The sequence below is a fragment of the Trachinotus anak genome, unplaced genomic scaffold (genome assembly GCF_046630095.1).
Source record: "Trachinotus anak isolate AG129_WGS33_773 ecotype Australia unplaced genomic scaffold, CSIRO_AGI_Tana_v1 ptg000012l, whole genome shotgun sequence".
Classification (NCBI taxonomy): domain Eukaryota; kingdom Metazoa; phylum Chordata; class Actinopteri; order Carangiformes; family Carangidae; genus Trachinotus; species Trachinotus anak.
The window spans coordinates 2830303-2842740 of record NW_027273863.1 but is presented as its reverse complement, the minus strand read 5'-3'; positions in this window follow the sequence as shown (position 1 = coordinate 2842740).

The window sequence follows — 12438 nt, the reverse complement described above, 5'->3', positions numbered from 1 at the left end:
GGGGAAAAATTAGGATATGCAAAACAAAGACTATTTGAACATGGGGACAAACCAGGAAGATATTTAGCCAATTTAACAAAAAAGCATTGGGCCTCTCAAATTATTGATTCAATTTCAGACGGGTCAGGGACTTGCTCCTCTGATTCTAAAAAAATTAACGACACCTTTAGAAATTTCTATACAAAATTATATCAGTCGGGACAAGCTAACAATGCTAAAACTCTAATGGAAGCTTTCTTCTCTGAACTTGATCTCCCAACTATATCACAAGATCAGAAATCTAAATTAAATGCCGATTTCAGCGGCTGAACTGCATGAGGCCATTCAACTTCTTCAATCAGGCAAAGCACCAGGCAGTGATGGTCTCGGTAGCGAGTTCTACAAAGAATTTCAAAATATTTTATTAGAGCCTATGATGAATATGTTTAATCACTCTTTTGAATGTGGCACTCTCCCTTATAACAACATTAGAAGATTGCTAAATATTATCCAGTTATCCGAGCAGCAGAAAACAGATGGTCTTGTGATTTCCTTAGATGCGGAAAAAAATTCGACTGCGTTGAATGGTCTTATTTATTTTTTACACTTGATCGGTTCGGCCTAGGTGGTGACTTTGTTAGGTGGGTGAGGGTCCTGTATACAGAACCAATGGCTGCAGTACTAACCAACGGACTTAGGTCCACAAATTTTGTGGTCCAGAGGGGCAGCAGACAAGGCTGTCCTCTGTCACCACTTTTATTTGCAGTGGCTATTGAGCCTTTAGCGGAAGCTATCAGACGAGACCCTTTAATGGTTGGACTGGATGTGGGAGAAAAATCTCATAAAATTTCATTATATGCAGACAATGTGTTGTTGTTTATGCTAAACCCCTCTGTATCAGTTCCTCGACTTATTCAGATTATTGATCGATATGCTGCCTTTTCTGGATATAAAGTTAATTTTTCCAAATCAGAGGCGATGCCTCTGGGTAATTTACAATAACCACCAGATAACCCTAATCATTTTCCATTTAAATGGTCCTCTACTGGTTTCATATACTTAGGTATATATATTACACCTAAATTTAATCAGTTGTTTCATGCCAACTTTAACCCACTATTTGATAAAATAAAGCAAGATTTGGAGAGATGGAATAATCTTCCCATATCATGGCTGGGCCGGATCTCGCTTCTGAAAATGAATGTCCTTCCGCGTCTGCTCTATCCAATACAAATGATTCCCATCTTATTCAATCATAAAATAGTGAAAAAACTCAATGGTTGGTTTAGCTCATTTATTTGCAGTAAACGAAGACCACGAATCAGGATGTCAGTGTTGCAATCATCAAGTGCTATGGGCGGGCTGGACCTCCCAGATATCAAGCGATATCAATTGAGTGCCCATTTAAGATACATAGCCGTTTGGATTAAAGATGATGCTTCCTCAATCTGGCTTGATGTCGAGAAGTCCTTATCCAATTGTCCTCTAAAAAATCTACTTTTTATTGATAAACTGAAAAGTATCAAAAAGCTTTGCAGCAACCCAGTTACAATTAATACTGTTAGAGCATGGAGGATCACACAGCATATGGAAGGCAGATCAGGGCTTACTTCAGTCTTCACCCCGATCACTGATAACCCTGATTTTCTCCCAGGAACCCTAGACAGAGCTTTCAAATGCTGGACAGCTAAGGGAATCGTTTCCCTGGGTGATCTCTTTGTTGGTCCTACCCTCATGACCTTCAATCAGGTTTTGGAAAAATACAACATATCAAGAAATGATCTTTTTCGTTACTTTCAGGTTAGAGATTTTATTATAAAAGATACATCTTTGCTTGCTGATACGAATGTCACACAGATAGAGAAACAAGTACTTTGTCTTTCTCAGGGCAAGGCTACCATTAGAAGCTTTTATGCCAGTTTGGGGGATTGCTCAAATTTCGGCACTCGGTCACTGGGAGAAGTCTGGGAGAGGGAGCTGGGCGTTGAGATAACAGAGGAGATGTGGGACAACATCTGGGATAATGCAAGGAAAATAACTGTTTGTAACCGGACAAGAGCAATGCAATTAAAGATTCTGCATAGAGCACATGTTGCCCCTAACCGTCTCTCCAAATATAGAAAAGATGTCTCTCCAGTTTGTCCTAAATGTAAGACAGAAATTAGTGATCTTACTCACTGTTACTGGTCATGTGTAAAAATACAAAAATATTGGAATGATATCTTGTTTGAAATACAGAAGGTTCTGAAAAAAAAGCTTGAACTCAGCCCGGTTTACCTTCTTTTGGGTCTTCCAAGTGATCGCGTTGCTGATATGTATCAGAAAAAACTATATAATGTCCTGACATTTTGTGCCTGGAAAAATATTCTTCAGCACTGGATCACAGATAAGGCCCCCTCAGTGTCAGGATGGTACAGGACAATAATGGAATACATACCTCTGGATTTTCTCACTTGTCTTCTGCACTCCAAAACTGATGCCTTTGAAAGAATATGGAAACCATTTCTTGACTATATTAATGTAAATGTTTCTGCTATACTGACGAGAGCATTTGTATAAAAAAAAAAAAAAAACAGTATTATTTATTTTTGTTCTTTCATTTTTTTTTTTTTTTTTTCCCTCTTTGTTTAGCTCCCACTGTATTTCACTCTATGATGCATAATGTACCTGTTACATTTATCCAGAACTGATCTGTTTTGGTTTTTGTGTTGATATTCCAAGCTTGTTGTTGTTGTTGTTGTGTTGTTGTTGTTGTTCTGTGGTTTTGCTGTTTTGTCTGGTCCTGTCTTTTGTATATTTGTTTATGAAGAAAATCAATAAATACATTTTTTTTAAAAAACAAAAAAAAAAAACCCTAAAGTAGTCTCCTGCATTTCAGCTACAGTAATGGAGATCGGTGCTCTCAGAGGAGGACTAGCCTGACGCTAGCTAGCAACGACATGATAATGGTGACATGATAATGAATACATGATAACGAAGACATGATATCGGTGACTTGATAACAACGACATGATATTGGTGACATGATAATGGTGACATGATAGTTGTGACATGATAACGGGAGCCATCACTGCACAAGGGCGTGGAGCTAACTGTCTCCATAGAGGAAAGCGGATCCAGAAGTCCAATAAGTGTGAGACAGAGTCAGGGCTGTTTGGGTCCTGTTCTGTTTCCTGGTTAGCTCTTTTACCCAGCAGCTTTTGCTGTAATGAGAAGTAAGGATTTGTTGCTTTGTTGGATGCAGCAGTGTTGGGTCAGTGTTGGTTACTGAATGTGTTAAGGCTAAGTGTATTTTGGACCCTGAAAGCAGACTCAGAAGTGGTTGTAAAGTGGCAAAAAGGTTTTAATTATAATATGCGGCAGAGTAGCAGGGCAGCGGGGGATTGGGGTATGCAGATGGCGTGGAGTAGAACAGTGGCTTGAGTGGAATCAGGTGAGTTGGTGTGGCGAGGAGGAATTTCCTGCCTCAGCTTGGCAGTGGTGCGGTTTTCCTTGGTGTGGCTCTGGACCATTGGACCATGACAGAATGTGTTTTATGTTTTGGTCTGATTCTTACATACTGGATACCTATCTCAGGGTCATTAATAATCATTTGAGTTTTGTCTCTGCTTTACGCTGCCTCCTGGAGCTGTAGAGGTGCTGGTCACAAGTTTTTGGACACTTAAATCCCTTGCAGCTGATATAATGATATAATGAGACCTACACACTGCAGGCAGCTGTAAACCTGTTACCAGGTCAACACAGTTTCAGTGCATTAGCTGACAGACTGAGCCCCTTCCATTTCTTTTCATTGGTCAGCTGAGAGTGATGGCTCAGCAGAGGAGAACCACATGGTCATCAAGTCCAATACTGCCTGTAACAGTGAAGGAGGAACTCCTGTTTACAAAATTAAACCCTGGCCACACTGATGAACAAGATCCAACATCTGCCAACGACACCACAGGAGTGACATCACAGGAGTGACATCACAGCAGTGACATCACATGACCTCCAACCAAACTAGGGTCTGCACATGAAGCCAACCACTCATCAGAGAGAGTGAGTCTGGAGCCATGAGTCTGATTTCAGGATGTTGACTCAGTGCTGTATCCCTGTGACTGGAGCCAAAACATCTGTAGGTCTGATCAAACTTCACAGCCGGTCAAACTGATGTTGTTCTCTATAGACAGGCCTGTCAACAATTACAGATGTTTATGGTGATCAACATCTGGCCTCTTTTAGTCAGTGAAAAGATAAAGTCAGCCTCCCTCAGTGTCACCTTCCTCTACAGGTGAGAAACTTTCTGTCAGTGTTTGGCCCCCTCTGACGTCTCACCCAGACAACTACAACCAGTTACCCAAAGTGTTCAGAGTTAAACAAGGTCAAAGGTGAAAACCTACTTTCTATATGATCAATGCAGACCTGGAGTCAGAATGCAGAGGCCCCTGGGAACAAACTCTTGGAGGCCCCTGTCCACAATCTACTCTCCTCATACATACAGTCCAGGTTTTGAACTACAGGTTGTCAATGGAGGCTACTTCCTGTTGGAAACACCTGTAGCTTGTACAGGATTTACACTGACAGGCTGCAGCCTGTGATCACAACCTGAGTTCTGCAGGAAAGAGTCACAACACCTGGAAATGATTACCTCCTGTTCCCTGCTCCTGAAGTCTCTGTGTTTCTGCTTGATGACTGAAATCAGGTCTGTGTTTAACAGCAGCTCAAGACATTTTCAGGTTTGATTCTCTGACATCAAATCCATCAGTAAATCCCTCAGTCCTGATTTCTTGAAGCTTCTCCATCTGTTAAAAAAGGCCGGCTGCTAACAAGTGTCTAAATGAGACGACAGAGGTTGTTGGGGACGTTCAACGTCATCAGTCCAACATGAAAACCGATCTCCTCACCAGTCCACCTTTACAGCCTCATTGTGTTTCTACAATCTGTCACTAATTCTGTCAAAGGAAAAGCTTTTGTAGAAGAGCTCAGAGCTAAATCACACTACAAGCTGAAGTTTAGTGGTGGTGACGGTGAAGTCATGTGACTGTGGTGTCGTTGGTTTATAGCCTAACATGAGCTTTTTACTGCTGCTGATTGTATTTAGGCTTCAAACATCATAAAATTGAGTCATTAGTGAAGATTATCCTGCTGAACAAAACCTGTCAGGATCAGAAACTGTTGCTGATTTACTGTAATCATCCAAAACACAACAGAGAAATCCTATTGGCTGTTTGTGGAGGGGAGCAGGTGATAATGACTTCAGGGTTGGACCATAGAAATACATCATCCTGCAGGACTGTATATCAGCACCTATAGATCTGTTCTATCAGACACCAGCACGCACTGTCCCACCTCCACCAATACACAGCTATGATTCAGGTTCTTTATCACACACACACACACACACACACACGCACGCACACACGCACACACACACACACACACACACACACACACTTCTTAGGTGGAGCTCAAACCAATAATAATGAGTGTAACCTGTATCATACAGAATGTCATTGTCATTGTATCAACACAACAGCTTGTAGACAAGAGTAAATCCAACCAGGATGTAGGAGAGTGTGAATGATCATATGACAGAGAGCCTACCTCATGTGCTGCTCTTCTTCCTGCTCTTTCTCCACAAAAGTCCTCATCATCATTAAAGTCCAGGTCCCTGACCAGTCCAGACTCCAGACTTTTTTTTACATTAATAATCTTTATGACACAATTAAAATGGCACAATTCATATTCAAGATAATTACAAAACAGAAAAAAGTTTTAAAAAAGAGCATTATAAGTAAGAAAAAATAAAATAATAAAATAAATTAAAATAGGTAAATGAATAAATATAAATAAAGTTAAAGGGAATAAGTGGTAAGTCACGTATTAAGGTGCAGAGATAATTATACAGATGTTGGTTCTTAACAATTTATTATTGCATTTTTATCCAAAAAACTACATCCATCTATGACTAACGAGGGCTCTTGTGGAATAACCACTGAATAGGACAACGTGCCTTTAATTAAGATAACTAGTGCGCAAGCATTGCCTTAATTACTGTATTATATTGCCTGTTGGTACAGACCAGAATGTATTTATAGATGAAATTATCATATGTTAAGAAATTACCACAATTATCCAATAAATGTGCATTCTTTATAAAAAAAAGAAAGATTTCCTCTTAATTATTATACTTCTCTTATTCAAAATGGGGACCATATGTGGGGTAAAGTTGTGCTTGAAGATGAAATTCCATGTTATCATCATGACACTTATTTTTATTTGTAAATAAACTAAGTCTGGCTTCATGGGTTTGTATTTCAACACACACACAAACACAATTAAATCTATGTGATTTGGTCAAAAAAAAAGTCAGGATGAGGCCACAGTTGGTGGTTTGGAGGCCCCCTAGAGGTGGGAGGCTGTGATAACGAGGATATAAATGAAAACTATTGTAGAACCACTTTAAACAACAACTTCCAATGGACAGCTGCTAAAGCTGCTTGAGAAGCTGATAAATGTTGCTAGATTACTTTTTCAAAATAACCTTCTGTTTAATGAAATTGGAAAGTGTGCAAACAATCGCACATACCAGTTCTTAAAATAGACACATAGAAATTCCAATACAGAATGATGGCTAATACTAATACTAAAACTAATAATAATAATACTAAAGACAAATTCATAATTGAAGTGCCAAACTTCTAACAAGCATTTATTGTTTTTTACTAATTTGAGAGACTCAAAGTAATGTTCACTAGAAACAAATTAAATGAGGAAGTCAATTTAAGAAATTTCACTTTATGAAGATGAAATTTGATGAGTAAAAACAGGGGCTTGACAACATTGCATAAATTGTTATCCCTACATTCATATTAAGTGAAAATGTTTCTCTTCTCTTTTCATGACGTCATCACATTGTATAATCATTCGGTCTAGTAACAGCTGGTTTCAGTCTAGTGTCAGTCTAGTGTCAGCTGAGGAAGTTAGAAGAGACACAACATCTAAATGTCTCACTAGTTTGGTCGTTAGGTGTTTTTTTGAGAAAAAGTCACCAAAGGAGTTTGAAAATGAAAACTGTTATGGATAGAAAATATCTGAATAATTTTGAAAGATCAATGATCAATGGGAAAAGTCCAACACTCAGCTGAATCAATGGTGCAACTTTGCTCACTCAGTCACATTCATGGACGTAGAAAATATTTAAGACAAAAATTATCATATAAAAAATATAAACAAAATATTTAACACAATCACACAATTTTGACAAATCCAACTCATCTTCACAACAACATCATTTTTTTCTCTCCAGTGTTGTATTTCAATCTGTTATTCTTCCAATGTTTGTTTTTATTACACAGCACCATTTTCATTATGTCTGTTCTGTGATTGGCTGATTCAGACCAAAGCAACAGCCAATCAAATCTGTAGGAATGAAATAAAAACAACCTGTCACTGTGAAAAGAAGCAGGATAAGATAACACTTTATAATAATGAGCTGGTTGTGTTGTTAGATTATTTCACCATTTCATGGTATATGAACTTAATTTTGAACCCTTTGGGCCTCCATATTCTTCCTCCAATCACATCTTTGTTTCCTAGCTCCTCCTGAAATCAGTGTGTTCATCTGTGGCTGCAGCAGGTGCTTCTTCAGTCGGCAGCTCACACATGGATGTTCACCTGTTCAAACATGGAGCTCAGTCTCATGTGTGTGAGTGTGTGTTAAAGCTTGTAAAAGAGTTTCACATCATGTTGTGACTCCTGCTCATCCAGTCAGGCATCAAGTGGGTTTTACTGAGATCTGTTCACATTCGCTGCACGAGCCCTGAACCATCTGAGTGAGACTCAGTGAAAACCTTTTCTATCTTTTCTTTCACCATGTGAGGGACTGAACTGACACAGAGGAGGAGTCACAGGGTTTATTTTCCCACAAATAAAAAATGTTCACAAAATGAGGGGAAAATTTGTCTTTTTGTCAGTTGAAATACTTGAACTATTCACTGAAACAAGAAGACCAAAAAAACTCATATATTCTAGAGAAATAAATGGACTGCTTGGCCGTTTTCTTGTAGTTAACAGCTCTGTGGGGGCGAATCTTTGGTTCAGGTCTGACCTGGTGTCCGTGGCAACCAGCAGCAGCACCCTCAGCATCAGTAACACTGTGAAATAAAAGTTAGAGTAACTTCAGATGAACGTGACTCAGAGAAAGTATTGACTCTACAGAAGCTGAATAAATGAACATTCAACAAATAAACTGACTAAACTCTGAGTCTGAAGTATGTGTCATCATCTCTGTTTCCTTTTGCATGAGGAATGTGAATGTGGTGGAGGAGCAAGTGGTTACAGCCATCACCACAGCCCAGATGAAATACACAGAGGACAACAAGACCACCATCCCTCAGCTGTGAGTCCAGACTGTCCCAACCAGCAGCAGCCCTCTGTGCAGGACCACCACCAACACAAGAGCCCCAGACCAACACTTGATATCATCATGACATCACAGGAGACAGCTGTGGCCAACACCATGTCAGTGACACCACAGCCACCCTGGACATGAGCAGAAACATCAGCTGTCTGTCAACACAAAGGTCAAAAGTCATGGAGCAGGAGTCAGAGGACGACTGGAGGAAGATCAGGGAAGACGTTCAACATCTGACCTTTGAATGTAGACCCACCTGCTCCAGAGGAAGACTGCTGTGGGTGGCGTTAATGTCCACATGATGTTTTTATATAATAAAGACATATGATGAGTGAAAGAATGACTTCACTCATGACTGAGTGTTTCCACCTTCAACTGCAGTGAACCAATGACAGTCTCATAAAAACTGATTCACACAGCCAGGGATTCATAAGTCATAGAACCCAAGGAACCAATCCTGTCAACTTGTGGGAACGGGGGGCGGGGCAGTGGTGTAGTCTACCTGATACACAGGTATACACAGGTGTTTATCTGACTCCTCCCTTTTACAGGTTGAAGTTTAGTTTCACTTTGAACCAACGTTGTGACGCTGATTATTTTCTCCTCTGAAGGTAACGTGAGCAGTTTTTAATGTTTTACTCTATAACACCTGTCGTTACCTGAATCACCTCACCTTCAACTTATCGTTGTGTTGTTGTGTTATTATAATGTTACTGTAACTGAGTCAGAGCTGTAACTGTAAAGTGTGGACCGACATTAAACGTGTCCACCATGTTGTGTAGATATTTGCAGTCGAAGAATAGTAGAATAGAATAAGAGTAGAAGCAGAGTTAGTTGATGGTCAGTAGTTGAACACAGAGTGGTTATTACTGTGTAGCTCCACTTACTGATGACTGGACGCAGCTTTTCCCGCCTGAATCAGCCTGTGGAGGAAGCGGAGATGAGCCGGTCATCAAACTTTTTTTATTTATATTTTATTTTGAAAAAACGTGATGAACAGACAGTGACAAACAGAAAGACACAGAGGACATTGTGACCATGAAACATAGTCGAGGAAGTGTACATAAATTGAGGTGTGTGTGTGTGTATTAGGATGGTGAGAGTCAATTGTAATTAATAACAGTAATAACAATATTGATAATAATAATAATAACAATTATAATAATATTAATGATAATAATATGATGATAGCTGCAGAGTGTAATATTGTCACATATTTATATACACATATATACAGTCAGTGCACAAATAATAATCATGTTATAGACACTAGACACTAAATAAACATTAAAAGGACAATAATATACAATAATGAAAATCATGATGATTGATATTATATTTATGTTGTAAAGGTGGGGGAGAGACTGCACCAGAACGCCACAGGGGCAGGCAGACGGACCCCACCCACCCCATCCAACCGACATCAATACAAATGGTTTGTGCTGGGAGGGTATATGTAATGTAGAGAAGTCACCAAGTAGTGCAATGATTGGACAAATGGGTATGCTAAGGCTAAACATCTCAGATAGCCTGCTCATGACCTCTGACCTGAAGTTTTGGGTGAGTGGACAGAGCCAGAGGGCATGGAAGTAACTGTCTATTGAGGCTGAGCAGTGTAAACGTGTATTATTTTGGCTGAAGCCCATGTGGTAGAGTTTGTGGATAGTGATGTGGATGAGCAGGGTTTTTCAGCAGAGCCTCATGATTAATGGAATGAAGGTGTGTCAGACTGCCAGCGCTGTACCACACACCTGCTGACAGAGTCACATACAGAGAGAGAGAGAGAGAGGAGGAGAAACAAGGGAACAACAGACAAGGTGAAAAAACAACACAGACACAGGGAGAACTGGAGAGGAGCTGGAGTCTGACAGTAATGGTAATAAGTTCCATCTTTCCAAGCTGTCTTTTATTTCTTGCAGTAGGGGCATAAAATTAAGTTTGAATAATTTGTTTAAATTTTAAGAGATGAGAATTTCAAGATATTTCATAGATTTCACTGTTCATTTGGCAGAATCTTGGAGTTTGTTCACAACCAGGTTAGCACATTTATTGTTTTGTCTGTGTTGTTAGAGAAGTGGGTACAGGGTTTTGCATCATTCGTTGATTTCATGTGGGACTTGGTCATTGAGTCTGTATTTTGTGCCTCTGAGTTCTGTTCCTCTTCTTTTGATCAGTTCTTTGAGTGTGAAATGTTCCAGTTTGGTGATGATGGGATGTGGTGATTTGTTGGTACAAGAGCAGAGAAGGTAAACACAGTGGAAAGTGATCTGGTTTACAGTATCTGGAGGGATTTTGAGCTGGATGTTCAGGGATGTTGGAAAAGCTCAGGTTATCTCTCATCTCTCTTCTGGTATTAACATCCAATATAGTTTCTTTCATTATTTAGTTTTCTTTCATGACCGAGTCCATATTTTCAGTGCATGTTTTGATTCTGGTTTGGAGGCAGTTGTTTGGCTCTGTATGATGTTCAGAAAGACAGTTAACACCACATCAAAGGAGTCAGAGGCTCCTGGTTCTCCAACAGGAACTAGAGACGATTCTTATGTTTGACATCAACATAAGAATCTGACTATCACTCCCTATCACTGATCAATACTGACTGTTACTCTCCAACACTGATCAGTAGTGAACATGTCATATTGTTGTCAGGACTTTACTGAGCCTTTATTGATTATTGATTCCACATTGTTGGATCAATGTCAGATCCAATCAGTTGATCTCAGTCCTTCTGTGGTGTCAGTGGATGTTAATGTTGGTCCATCGAGTGTGTGCTGGGCTGCTCTTCACTTCACTGCAGCTTCATGACTCCATCTAGTGGACAGATAGTAGAAGTACAGCAGCTTCCTCTTCCTCACACTGCTGTCTGACTGTATTCAACTGACACTGATATGAACCAGAGAAGAAGAGTCAATCAGTGGAGGAGCAGCTGATATTTTTACATGAGAAATGATGTCAATTTCAGTTGGTGTGCAGATGAATGATTTGTGTTTGTCTCCACATGAAGGTAGAAAGTGTGTGTGAGCTGATGTGGATGTGAATCCAGCAGCATGGATCAGTGTGAGGACAGAGAGGAGGGAGACCCTCCCTCTAAAACCATCTCTCTCTAACTGACTCTTCTCCATGTCAGAGCTCAGCACTCACATCACTGCTTCACCATTTAAATTTCAGACAATCTGTTGATCAAAGGTCAGAATTTCAAACTAACACAAAGTTTTTTCACACTAAATGTTAGTTCTTGTGTTTATTCAAAGATTGAACATATTTTTCATCACTTTGTATTCAGTTCTGTTGTTGTTTCAGGATCCAGCAGGAGAGACCACACTCTCCTGAACCCAGCTGTCTTTAAAGAGCGACAAGTCAAAGGACATTGTCATTAACTTTAAGGGAGGACGTCCATCAGCTGATCAGATGTAAGCTGTAACTGACAGTAAAAAGTTATTGTAGAAAAGAACCAGTTTGTATGATGTGTACAGAGATGCCCCGGCCTACAAATCATATTCTCTAGACGTAAAGGAACATGTTTGTTTGGTACAAGCCCCAACAACAATCACATCATCATCATTTTTGCGTTCCGTATTGAATCAATATGGGACGCAGCATTTTTGTCCCGTATCCTCTGCTGTGAATAATTTGATGTCAGGTCAAACCAAACGAGTTCTAGTCTACAAGTGGACTATAAAAGTTCATCAATGAGCAGCGGGATCAGCAGGACTAGTAAACCTTTACCACTACAGGGAGTCGTCTGATTCACTGTTCACATCTAAACATCACTTCATGGACCTTTAGCTTGTGTCTGTCTCTGTGTGGACCGACATAATGTGAACTCATTCTTCATGATTCCTCCACAGAGTGGACCAGGAGAGCTCAGAGGTTGCCAGTGGTCAGTCTGCCCAGCAGCATCAAACACACCTGGACTCCATATTCATGGTCTGTACATGTACAACAACTACTTTCACATCTGCTCACAATAATCTCCATGCTGCACTTTTACACCAGTGGATTGTCAGTCTGTCCAACATGGATCTGATGTTTGGCTCCATGGTTTTAGTTTGATGCTGTCACTC